Consider the following 13,671-nt stretch of genomic DNA (forward strand, 5'->3'; position numbering starts at 1 on the left):
TGGCGTCTGCTTCGTAACCCAGACGCCAGGGACCAGGCGGGCAGGCGGGCAGTGCGGGTCAGGGGCCAGACGCCAGGGACCCCGGCGTCTGCTTCGTAACCCAGACGCCAGGGACCTTGGCGTCACCAGAAAAGGTCAGAAACGAATTTTTTTTCGAAACGAGGTCAAATCGGGATTTAGTTTGCCTTAAGGGTCTGAACAGTAATTTTGTCCACTTGTGGACGCGGAGCAGCGGCGACGACTCGGCGGCTCGATGGATCGCCTGTTGGTCTCCGCGACGCAGCGACTTTGCAGCAGCGTATGGCGGCTTTATAAAAAAATCAATCTCCTGTTGGTCTCGATCTCGGATAAGAAAAGGCTACAGCCGAAAACCAGTCGATCTCGGCGACCGGCCGCGGCACACGGAACGCAGCCCTAATCCTTCTGGCTCCCAAATCTCGTATATAAACCTCAGCTCTATATACCACTTGTTAGATAATAACGAGAATAAATAAGACAGAGGGATACGGATTTTTACGTGAAAACCCTTGCGGGAGAAAATCACGGGCGCACAAAGGCGCGATCACTATGAGGAGGAGTATTACAAACACAAGATGACAGACCGTCTGATGTATGACTACATGGGGTATATATAAGAGGGCAATACATGAGAGTCCTTGGAGGACAAGTAAACGAGTTGTACTCGTACGCGTCGACGTCAACGCAAAGGCCCACATCGGTTGTACTACGTCTAGTCCAACACGGTATAATTTGGATCACAATTTAACAGTGAGAAGTTTAGTCCCAACCTAGAAGTTGGAGAGGAGTTGGACCTCCTTGTAAGGGTTTCTCTTCCACATGCCATTGGAGCTTGAGAAGAGAAGCGGCCCTCGCGCACTCCTCCTCCGCCGCCCGCCTCGCCACGCCTCGTCATGACACGGATTGCGGGAATGAGACTCCATCCCGTCCGCTGCGTACACGGTCAACGCGAGAGTAGGTCTCTGAAACCCCGCCTCTCCGGATCCTGTACAGGAGAGCGGCAAATAAGTTTTTGGGAAGCGACTGCTCGCCTCCGATTCACTACGTCCGTGTCGTCTTCATCATCACCATGTCTCAGTCTAACGCTGACCGTCTCACCGCTGAGAAGCTCGAGGCCAACAAGAAAGCCGCCGAGGACGCCGCCACCGCCACCGCCGCCGCGGCTTCTGCATGGCCTACTAAAGGGTATAACTCGTTTATCCCGCTCCTATTGTTTTGTGTTTTAGACATGCTAGCGTTATACGTAAATTTGTCTGCAATTAGCGTAGTATGTCCTTGCATGATTGAATCTCAGTAAGCGATTATTTCTGTCAATGCCATGACTCGTGGATCAAATTAATCGAAAAATTGCCTATTTACTTAGCAAGAGGGCTTTACGACAGTCATGACATCATCGATGTAGGACTCCAACACCGTCGGCCCATCCAAAACCCCTTCGAGACCCCACGGCTTCATCCTTCCATCTTTCCCTACATTCGTTTTCTCTCTTGCCTTTGGCGCCGCTCCATCATCCCGGACACCCCGCCACACCCTTGTCGGAATTTGGCGACTCCGACACCTCCAACTCTACACCTGGGCTCCATGTCGCTTGTCCCCCGCCACCGTTCCACACCTCTCCTTCGTCCCTCGCACAGGTACAATCAGTAGTTGTGTCATGCCGGCTATTGCGGCTGCTAGGGTGGCACGATGGTCAAGTGTGATGAAGGGGGCATCGTCTTTGCCGATCGTGTGCCACGTCGATGCGTCATGGGGGCCCCTTTGCAGCGTTTCTCTGGCCCATGAAATTTATTCGATCACTGAAGTCTGAAGTTGAACCAGAACAAGACATATCTGAATGGCGGCGAGTAACTGGTGATGGTGCTGCCAGATCGACGGTGCTCTGAAGTTGAATTACCATTGTACTGTATATGAAACGAAAGCTGCAGATGGCGAGTAAATGGTGGTGCTGCCAGATGACCTCACCGGCAGTGATACTGCGACTGCTCGGCGGCACCTCCCGCTCCTGTCAGCACTCTAAACTGTCTACCAGAACAAGACACAGGTAACGTTGGTTCAGTTATTATCCAACAAACACAGGCCTGGGCTCTCTCGAGTCTCCTTCACTACACCTCCATGGCCGGCAGGCCCAGCGCGCGCCAAGTACCCGTTGGCCAGGCCGAGGGTCGAGAGAGGTACGCGGGCGTACGGACCTGCTCGCTGCTGGGAGGGAAGAAGCCCCTGTATGTCTAGTATTATTGGCTGGGAGGTGGGCGGTGGAAGAAGGCGGGCATCAGCTTGGTGCGCGCGTATACGTTTAGACTTCAGACTCTGCCCCATACTCGAACGAAACTCACGACAAAGGGAGCCCCTATTCCGCGCTGTACGCGCTAGGAATCATTGCGGGGCGGGAAGCACCGTGTTTTTTTTTTCTCTGTTTTATATCTTTTTCCTTTCTAAATAAAAAATAATTCCGGATTTTAAAAACAGTTGCAGAGTGTCAAATCTTGGTGAATACAAAAATTGTTCATGATTTGAAGAAAAATGTTCGGGAAATGATAAATACTAACGGATTCATAAAATGTTCACCAGAGTCAGAAGGAAGTTTTTGAATTCTATGAACAAAATAAATAAACATACATATTTTAAAATTACTTTAACTAAATTTTTAAAAAGTGCATAACAAAATCAACTACGGCTGAACCATTACAATATATGATTGTAAAACCTACGGCTATGCCAACTTCTTCCGCAGCAACACGCCCACACGCCATTGGTGGTCACAGAGACAATGTCTTCAACAAGATAACGACTCAAGTTCGCCCGCTCCAGAGCCCGACCAGCAAAGCGAGAAGAAGGGTTTTATCCCCGGAAATGAATTATGTTCCAAAAACCATCTTAATGACGGATCTTTCGACAGGTGCAGCTGCTAGTTATCCACACTTCAACTACGGCTGAACCATTACAAGATATGATTGTAACACCTACTACTATGTTGACCCTTCCGCAGCAATTGAGAAACAGTAAAACGGGGCGAGCTATGCCCATCCACAGCGCTTTCAACATGTCAGCCGTCGGATCCCATATAAGAACGTATCAGATTGGTTGGTCGTCTCGCGAGCGTTAAGAGGCATTTTTCACCACCACCACGCCTGTCACGGCTGGCCCAACGTCTCTGGGCTGCTGCTCCGCAGACTGACCTGGGCGCTCTGTTATCAGTCGGGCTGAATAGGGCCGGTGTATTGGAAGCCCGATTCATGCAGTTTATTTCACTTCTATCTTTATCCATTGCACGAAACGATATAAAAAAACATAGCAAGAGGATCGTCTCCCCGCGGCAGCGGCGGCGTCGTTCGTCTGGGCTTCTTCCATGATTCTTTCGCTTTCCCACTTATGTTGCTTGCATACGTACATCGTCATCTCGTTCTTGTGGAGCTGAAAATGCAGGCTGTAGTGGGCTGGTGGCGCATCAATGACGATGGTGGGCACGCGATGGCGCATGGTTGAGGACGGCAGCGGCTTTCTCGCGCTTCACGCTGTCCGCCTGGATCTCTTCATCGCCATCCACGCGGCTACCTCCACCAGCCCTTCACTAATCTCAGTTATGCACACAATCATTTTATGGTGCCCCAAAGGAACAACCAAGCTCGTCATGTGTTACCGGGATGAATGGATCTGCAGTTCGACCCAATTCTTCTCTGTCTTTCTAGATGAACCATAACAGAACGCCCAGGCCCACTTGGGCCTCTCTTGCTGCGTTATTCGCACGAGTTGCCCAGGCAACATGCAACTTCACGTTCTTGATAAGAGATCTCGGACAAACACCTGGACGGCATAGCAATAAGCATTGATGCTTCAGAAAAAATCGATTTATTTTTCTAAACACCTCCCTAAGCATCTAGCATTATACAAGGCCTTACCCTACTTCGGACATTAACGGCCATGTTCCAAAAACATCAGAATCAAAGATATCACAAGAGAAGACCAATCAATGATATCATCAAAAAACAGCTACAGTGTAATAAATCCAACAAACCCACGGTTAGAGAGGAGACATAGTTAAGAATAATGAATTAGAACCATCAAACAATCCAAATTACAACCCACTGCCTAAATCAAGACATTGTATTTTTATTCCTTGAAATTACAAAATGTTTCTACAACTCTAATTCTTTCTTAATAATGTATTTATTTTCAAGATGGACGGGCGCGACAACGCGCGCAGTCATGTTCTAGTGCCTCAAGAAAGGATAAACACCCTCACGCCATTGGTGGTCACGGAGACAACGTCTTCAACAGGATAACGGCGCAAGTTCACCCACTGTTGAGCTCGAGGAGCAAAGGCCAGAACAAGGGTTTTCTCTCCGTCCCCAGAAGCTTTTATGCATTCGGTAGGACCTAAGCTCTATTTGCATTCAAGAATATTTCTGCTAAATACTTGATTTCTGTATGTTTCATAAAATTTATGAAAAAATGGGGTTGAGTTTCCCTTGTTCCAGAAATTTAAAGCTTTGTTGAATTACTGTACAGTAATCAGATTGACTCGATCATGCATGGCCTGTGTGTTATTATTCTTCATCAGTTTTGTTCTGAAACGGATGGGGACAAAAGCACGCTGTTACATACCCTTCACGTTGTTGAGATGACAAAATCAAGCATATATTCTTCCACAGTCAGTAGACGGGATCTGTGTGCATTCACGAACCACCTGATTTGTACCCTGTTTGTTTTCTTCACATTCACTGATAAAATGCTACTAAATGAGTGAGTGCATAAATCGATCGGTCACTTTAGTAAGCTCTACTTGCATTGGCAAGCATTTCTTCAGAACTAATACACTTGCTGATGGAAGTGTGATGTGGATGGAAATTTCTGCTGATCTAATACTCTTCCTGCTGGAGAACAAACTATTTTGAAATAAGTAACAGATCCAAATCTAGCATCCAAAGGACTGATTTATCTCATTTGTTTTGTAGAAACTGAATTGGGCCACCAGAAATAGATCATGCATCTCAGTACTGGCTGTTGAACTAACTATCTGTATGTATGGATGGGCAGTGCTCCAACACTGCAGCTACTGAACCATCACTGTCTGACAATTGTATGGATGTCTTAGTTAACCTGAACACCTTTGACAATACACTACTAATAATGAAAGGGCTCAAGCGTAAACGCCAAAGTAATGACCCTCCCGCTCTTATATAAGAGTTGATGACTGCATTTTTCTTTTAACAAGTTGTTCCATTTTGTTTGTTGACTGACTTTTCGACTAAAACACAAAGCCATATGATGAAAGCACTGAATTGTTTTTTATTTTTGTGTTTGTATTTTATTTTTGTGTGGAATCACTGCATCCTTTTTTAAGTTAACAAGTCAAGCCGTTCCATTTTGTTTGTTGAAGGCATAAAGCCATAACATCCTGCTGCATGGCCACCACTGAAGAGCAGAAAAGGAAGTAAACTAAAGCTGCATGAACGAAAATGCATTACTACTCTGTTTCCTCTGCTCTTGGTTAATTCTTTCAGGGACAAGTGATACTGTACATACTGAAGGGAGAAGGTGTAACTTATATCTCTGTGCTCTCACTGGCTGGGATTTGTATCAGTGATCCACATACTTGCTACACCACTGAAGAACAAAACGGAAGTAAATTAAAGCTGCATGAAACGAAAATGCATTACTACTCTGTTTCCTCTGCTCTTGGTAACTTCTTTCAGTTCTGTGGGTGTGTATATGCTGAAAATTGTTCACCCACGTTATTATTTGTTACTATCCTCTGAATTGCCTTTATTTTTTAGTATACATCTTGTTCCACATATATCTGGGCTCATAGAAATGCAAACTCCGCCGTATCCTGAGCGCATCCCAGCGTGTCTATTCCTGTAGTCTTTCTAGCCTTCACCAACAGCTGGGCACCACTGTTTTTGCAAAACATGATGATATCTCTCGGTTTGCCTCCGACTCAATTGGGTACTACCATTCTATTCATTCTTATAGGAGATACTGTTCTTTGGCAAATAACACTGCAACTATGAGACATGAGGTTGCCGAAGCCAAGCTTGACATTATCAGATTCTTATCTAGTATGCCAGGAAGAGATGTCCTCACATCTGTGTATCCACACAATTTTTCAGAACGTTGCTTTTCTATGAGATTGCTACTCTCGGCGAACCAGTCCAAACATCAAGTAGCACACAAGCGAAATAAAACCTCTGCTGGGGCCTCAGCACAAACACGCCCAAAGAAAGCAAGAAAAAAGACCACCAAGTGGCCACCCCATCATGGCGCCGGCGGTGAAGTGAGGCGACGAGCCGTGCCATGAAGCGCATCCAACATCATCCCTCTCATAGTCTGAGAGAAGAAAAGCATGATCAAATAGTTGTATATCCCAAGTGCATAATATGTGTCACTGCTGATTTATCCCTTCCCATCCGTGACGCTTATGGGTGTTCCAAGTGCAATGAAGATAACTCACTATGCAGCATTACGTGACATTGTCGCTGTGTGTTTTGTTGTGTACTCGCCTTTGATCTTCTTAAGTGTCACAACCACATCATGCATCGTCATCCTCTGGCCAGGCGAGTCGTCAGAGCAGAGTAAACCCAGCTCGAACACCGATGCAAGAAAGCCATCTTCCAAGCTGCAGCAAGTAGCAGAGGAGTCTTGCAGTAGCTGTCCATCAATGACTCGGACAAGCTCTGCAGGAAATGCCTGATGAACCCACTGCCTGAGGGTTAGTTGTGCGCCAAACATTGCATCGGTGGGTCTCCTTCCAGTGAAGACTTCAAGGAGCATGATTCCGTAACTGAAAACGTCACTCTTCCGTGATGCTTTCCCAAGAGACCCATACTCTGCTCAATAAAAATATAAACAAAAAAGCACACCTGCTCAACCATATTGATTTGGGTGGGAACATAATCTAGGAATGGTTTAAGAAGTAGTTGGTTGAACAAGATAACAAGAGCATGCTAATTAGGTACCTGGTGCCATGTACCCAACAGTTCCAGGCATGCTCACACATGTCATGGACTTATCATCTAGAATCAACCTTGCAATCCCAAAGTCCGCCACATGCGCCATCATCTCCTCATCAAACAACACATTGCTAGGCTTCAAGTCACAGTGCAAGATCAGTTCATAGTGCTCATGGTGCAAATACTCCATTGCCATCGACACGTCGAGTAATATGCCTAGTCTTTCAAGGAACCCTAGGTGCAATGAACCTTGAGACTGGTGTAGGAGCATCTCTAAGCTGCCATTTGGCATGTACGGAAGCACTAGTGCTCTGAAGTCAAGGTTGGAACATGTGTTGAGTATCTTTATTAGGTTGCGGTGTCGCGCCATGCGAAGCACTTGACACTCGACGTCGAAACTTCGGATGGCCTGCTCCAGCTGCATGTCAAGAACTTTTATCGCGACCACCAAACCATCGCTCAGTTGGCCCTTGAAGACTTTTCCAAAGCTTCCGGAGCCTAAGATGTTTTCTTCACTGAAATTATTGGTGGCACGAATAAGCTCATGATAGGAGACTATCTGATAGCCAACCACATCTGTTGGATCATCACTAGCTATGGCATCTCTCTTGTTAAGTTTCTTTCTAGACCATAGGTATATAGAAATGGCGACGGCACCAACAACTACTGTGAGTGTTGGGAGTAGAATTTGTAGCAATTTCCTATTACTTGAGCGAGGCATGTCAAGGCATGCCAAAAATCCAAGGTGAGGAGCGCCACATAGCCCATCATTCCCAGTCAAACACTGAAAGGTGAGATTTGAGAAAACACCTCCATCGGGTATTTGGCCTTCCAGATTATTGAATGAGAGGTTCAAGATAGTCAAGTAGGAAAAGTTGGCAAGGAACATGGGAATGGTACCAGAGAGGTTGTTAGATGAGAGGTCTAATGATGCCAAGCCTTTTAGCTTTTCAAGTGTTCCTGGAATAAAACCTTTGAAGGAGTTATGCGATAGATTTATGAAAGTTAGCATATTGAGTTGGTCAAAGGATTCTGGGATCCTTCCTACCAAGAAGTTGGAAGAAAGGTCCATATGATATATTTGATTTAGACCAGAAACATCAGACGGTAGTGCACCAGCAAAGGAATTATTTGAAAGATCTAGTTTGAGAAGTTTATCTAGGTGGAAAATCCTTGGATGTATCGTTGAACTTAATTGGTTACTAGAAGGTCAATGTATTCTAAAAAACTAATATTCCCAAAGCTTCTTGGTATAGAGCCTGAGAATTTATTTGCTTGGAGAAACAATTGTTCTAGACGCCAGAGCATACCAATTTGTATTGGGATAGGACCTGACATGTCATTGTTTGAGAGATCGAGCCATACAAGATTTTCTAACTTAGCGATGGACCCTGGGACTGGCTCGGTGAGTAGGTTGTCACTAAGATCTAGCCGTACAAGGCTGCTTATGTTTGAAATGGCAACTGGAAGTCCACCTATTAACTGGTTTTTGCTTGCAATGAAAGTAACAAGTTTTGAACTAAGGTTTCCTACAAGACTTGGGAGGATGCCAGTGAAAGAATTAGCTTCTATTGTAAGGACCTGGAGTTGTTTGCACTGGGAAAGCGCTGACAAGAAGTCTAGATTCCCCTCCAAATTGTTACTTGACAAAATAAGCTTGCTCAAAGCTGCATTTTCCCCAAGTGTTATTGGTACTTGACCAGAAAGTTGACTATTTGCCAAAATTAGAACGGACAATTTTGATAAATTGCCAAGGGAAGCTGGAATTTCTCCAATCAATTGATTGGATCCAAGAGACAGAAATGAGAGTTCCAGCATGAGACCTAATTCTTGTGGAATCTCCCCTGTCAAATTTCCGCCGCTGAGATCTAGATATGTAAGACTGGTAAGATTGCTAAGAGCAGTTGGGATTGGACCAACAATGTTATTATAACCTAAGTGAAGAACCTGGAGGTGGGATAATTTGGATAACCCTGTTGGCACAATGCCCTCAAATGAATTTTCACCCAAATCAATTATCTCCAGGTACTCGCATGATGCAAGCTCCGATGGAAACCGGCCAAAAAATTTGTTATCAGATAACGAAATAAATTTCAACATTGGAAGGTTAAAACTTTGATTGCTCGGAAACATTCCAGCTAGGTTACCATTACTTGCAAGGGCCAACGTTTGCAACCTGGACTTGTTGTACATGGATTCTGGTACTAGGCCGGAGAGTTGATTAACCTCAAGGTTCAATCCCTCGAGCATGGATAGGTGTGCAACCGCTTGTGGCATAGGACCTGACAAGCTGTTATTTCCAAAATTGATGTATGTCAAGGAAGGCGTATTGTTGAAAAAATATGATGGTAGTTGGCCACTCAAGTCATTCGCATACATATTAATCTCCCTAAGGTTGTGCATATGAAGTAGCATCTTAGGAGGGATCTGGCCTGAGAGTTGATTATAAGGTAGATGAAGAAACTTGAGCCTCGTGAGGTTCCCGAGGGTAGTAGGTATGGTGTTTGACAAGCTATTTCCGAAAAAACTGAGGTACGTAAGACGATGTAGCCTACCAAGTTCGGCTGGAATGGAACCCGTTAGATTGGTGTCGGTGAGGTCGAGGATGGAGAGGAAAGAAAGGTTACCAACGTGAGGTGACACAGATCCAACGAGAGGCGTGTCGGGCAACGACAGAGCGGTTACTCGTTGCCTGCGACGGCTGCACCAGACACCGACCCAATTGCAAAAGGATGTGTCTGCACTCCAGTTGCTGGCAAGGACACGGCGAGGGTCAGCGAGCTGGGATTTGAAAGCTAGCAGCGCGGCAAGGTCGGTGTCGCTGCCAGTACTGTTGTCCTGGCTAGAAGAAGAAGAAGAAGAAGAGACGATGGAGAGTAGTAGTATGAGTATGAAGAAGGGAATGGGGATGGAGCGTGATAGAGTGGCCATTGAGCTGGGTGCGAGAGCGAGAGTAGTGTGCATCAACAAGGAGTGTAGCGATGGAAATTTATATTGTCATGCTTCCATGATCGCATCAAAGGCAGTGATGAAATTTGCTGGCAATGGAATCTCGCTTGACCCGACCGACACGATTTCTCTAAGTCAGTCAACACCGACAGATTCCATGAAACTTGTCCCTCAGCATTATTGATCATGGCAGGTAGGAAGTACCTGTTCGGTGGCAAACTGCTTTCATACACGTACGTACATGACAGAACTGACTCCGTTTTAAAGTTTAGCTGTGGACATGCATGTGTAAGCAAAATATTTTTTTTTGAAACAAGTGTGTAAGCAATTTACCTACCGGTTCTAGTGTGAACTGGCCTTGCTGCGCCCGCGTCAGGCAGCCTTGACCGACGATCTGTGGTTGCATGCTGATCTCGTCAAGGTCTCGCAGACTCGCCTTGGCAATCATTTCAATATGAAGAACGACACAAGGGTGATACATATCATCGCAAAAGAGTCAACCAAAAAATTAAGCCTTGCAAATTTGAACCAAATTAATAATGTCTCCTCCACATGCCAAGAAAAGTGGAATGGATAAAATATTTTCAGTTTAGGGTAATCTCGGCATTTCAGAATTCTAGCCCATAGTCAGACTCCTAGCCAACACAGCGATGCATTTTCATAAATGCGGAATATATCTGTCAAGTCCCCATGGGAAGTATCATAACTTAGTATTATGCATATAATAATACTGTACGATACTACATCCGTCATGCATAGAATCATATATTAGTATCTTAGATAATCTTATTTATTGACATGCATGACATATAGTAGCATAATATTTATTATGATACAATATCATGATGTGATACTCAACACTTTCTTTCTTCATTTAATTCTCACATCATCAAAATTGCCTAGTTGACATGCATCTTATCTTATATCTTATATTTACTAATTGAAGGCACCATATGAGGCACCACGTTAATCCTAAAATTTAAGAAATTGCATCCATCCGATTAGCATATAATGTGTCTTTAGCCGTAGGATGAAGCATGCGACGTGAAAAAAAGGAGAGGTGCTCACCTGGGTCTCTCCACGTTTCCTCCTAATAATAAAAAAGTAAAGGAGGCGTTCTGGCCTAGGTCTCTTCCCGATTCGTAGAAAGAAAAACCAAAAGCAAATCTATGCGTGGTCTCCTCCTAACCATCCCAAGTTCTGATGCAAATCCTATGTGGTCTATTTTTTTTCCCTGCGCATGCATGTACGTGCCCATAAATTGTACGTGCAAGGGCAAAGGAAGGAGATAATTCAGACCTGGACTCTATTCCTATTGATATATTATTATTTTTCTGGCAAGAGTCCAAATGATATACATTTATCTGAATCATTTAAAGATCTTGATATGTGCACAGTACGTGCGAAGACAAAAGAAGTGTCGATCTTAATGATATATTGCTTTTTTTTTTCCATAAACGGTCCTAATGATAAATGTTTATGTGAATCACGTAAGGTGTAGAATTTCTTATAGCTTCCTAGGTGGATATCAACATACGTACATGCATAGTGCTTCTACGTAATTTATTTAGGTCCGTCTATATTACATCTAGATGTGAGATAATATCTCACATCTAAGTATGATGTCATCGCCGCTTTTTATTGTTTATTTGTTTGATTTTGATTTGTCTACAATTTTGATTTGTTTCACGCTCACGTCCGCCTCGATGGGCCGGCCTATACGTCCGACAACTCGTAGTGAGGCTAGCTTTTTACGTTGTGCATCAGCCAGCCGAAGATTCCTTCTTGCTACATGTGTCTCTCCCTGTGCGTGCATGGTAGATCAATAGATCATATTAGATCGGATGGCGACGTAGGAAGAAGCAGCAAGCACCTTGATAAGTTGTGTTGTGTCACTACTTGAAGCTAAGGATCAGATTTTTTTTCCAGGAAAAGCAAGTGATCAGATGTATATTAGTGAAAATAAATTAGCTCTACCATCGATTAGTTAGTTTTTACGTTTTATTGCCCACTTTTTAGCGGCGTGTCTCTAATCGCTAGCTTCTAATAGGCTATAAATGACTTTTTTTTTGCCCTTTGGTTTTTGCTTTCCCGTTCCACTCTTTATATTTTATGCATTAATTTTCAGTAAAAGACAAAGTTTGATTAAAAAAACAGAAATATGTTCACGAATTTGTGGTAATATACATTTTTAATATACAGTGAACTTTTTTATATACAATGAGCCTTTTAAATTATATTCACTAAGCTTTTTTAATACACACTAAATATTTTTTAAATACAAACTTAATCTTTTTTAATATACGTAGAACCCTTTTAAATATACGGTTAAACATTTTTATAATATACACTAAATAATTTTTTAAACACATAGAACAATTGATCGTGCATCCAAAAGTGTTAAAAAAATTTCGTGGATTCAGAAAATGTTCGCCAATTCAAAATAAATAAATCACAAAGCTCCAAAATTTTCATGAATTGAAAATTGTTCATATATTTGAAAATGTTCAAAAAAAATTAAAACAAAATGCGAAGCAAAAGAAGAAGAAAAAAAGAAAAAAAGAAATAGAAAAAACCAAAAGAATAACCAGAAAACCAATAGAGGATGGAAGTGCAATTGGGACGAAACAAACTACAAGCCTACTTGCAAGTTGAGGGAGGACTTGCAACTCGGACAACTACACAAAACTAAAATATCATTTGCGATTCGAGGATGGGCTTGCAATTGGGACAATAATAAACTATAAGCCCAACTGTGTGTCGAGCGTGGATTTGCAACTGGGATGAAAAACAAAATACATATCTAGTTGCAAGTCGGGGGTGGACTTGCAACTGGGGTGAAAACAAAACAACACCCTCCTGAGTTGCGAGTCGAGGGTGGACTTGCAACTGGGCCAACAGAAACCCCTAGTTGCAGGTCGAAGGTCTAATTGCAACTACTATGAAACAAGAACAAAAAACAACACCCTCAAGTTGCGAGTCGAGGGTGGACTTGCAACTAGGGCTACAAAACTACACCCTCCCAAGTTGCGAGTACACGATTGACTTGCAACTTGGGTGATTACAAACTACATCCCTCGAGTTCCAAGTCGGGTGTAGACTTGCAATTGGGGTGAAAACAAACAACAAAAGACACCCTCCCCGAGTTGCGAGACGGTGGTGGACTTGCAACTGGGGCAATTGCAAACTACATCCCTCGAGTTGCAAGTCGGGGTGGACTTGCAACTGGGGCGATTGCAAACTACATCCCTCGAGTTGCAAGTCGGGGGTGTGCAACTGTGGTGAAAATAAAACAACACCCTCCCGAGTTGCGAGACGAGGGTGGACTTGCAACTAGGCCGACAGAAACCCCTAGTTGCTGATCGAGGGTCTAATTGCAACTACTATGAAACAAGAACAAAAAACAACACCCCCGAGTTGCGAGTTGAGGGTCAACTTGCAACTAGGGCAACTACAAAACTACACCCTCCCGAGTTGTGAGTACATGGTTTTCTTGCAAATGGGGCGATTGCAAACTACATCCCTCGAGTTGCAAGTCGGGGGTGGACTTGCAACTGTGGTGAAAACAAAACAACACCCTCCCGAGTTGCGAGACGAGGGTGGACTTGCAACTAGGCCAACAGAAACCCCTAGTTGCTGGTCGAGGGTCTAATTGCAACTACTATGAAACAAGAACAATAAACAACACCCCACCCCCCCCAAGTTGTGAGTTGAGGGTTGACTTGCAACTAGGGCAATTACAAAACTACACCCT

At 44.0% G+C, this 13,671-nt stretch overlaps 1 pseudogene; it reads right to left on the reverse strand.

The window, feature by feature from the left end:
• Positions 1-5,576: 5,576 nt before the first annotated feature.
• LOC123087555 (probable LRR receptor-like serine/threonine-protein kinase At3g47570) lies at positions 5,577-9,926 on the reverse strand (annotated as a pseudogene).
• Positions 9,927-13,671: the final 3,745 nt, after the last annotated feature.

This window comes from Triticum aestivum, chromosome 4A (genome assembly GCF_018294505.1).
Source record: "Triticum aestivum cultivar Chinese Spring chromosome 4A, IWGSC CS RefSeq v2.1, whole genome shotgun sequence".
NCBI classification, from domain to species: Eukaryota; Viridiplantae; Streptophyta; class Magnoliopsida; order Poales; family Poaceae; genus Triticum; species Triticum aestivum.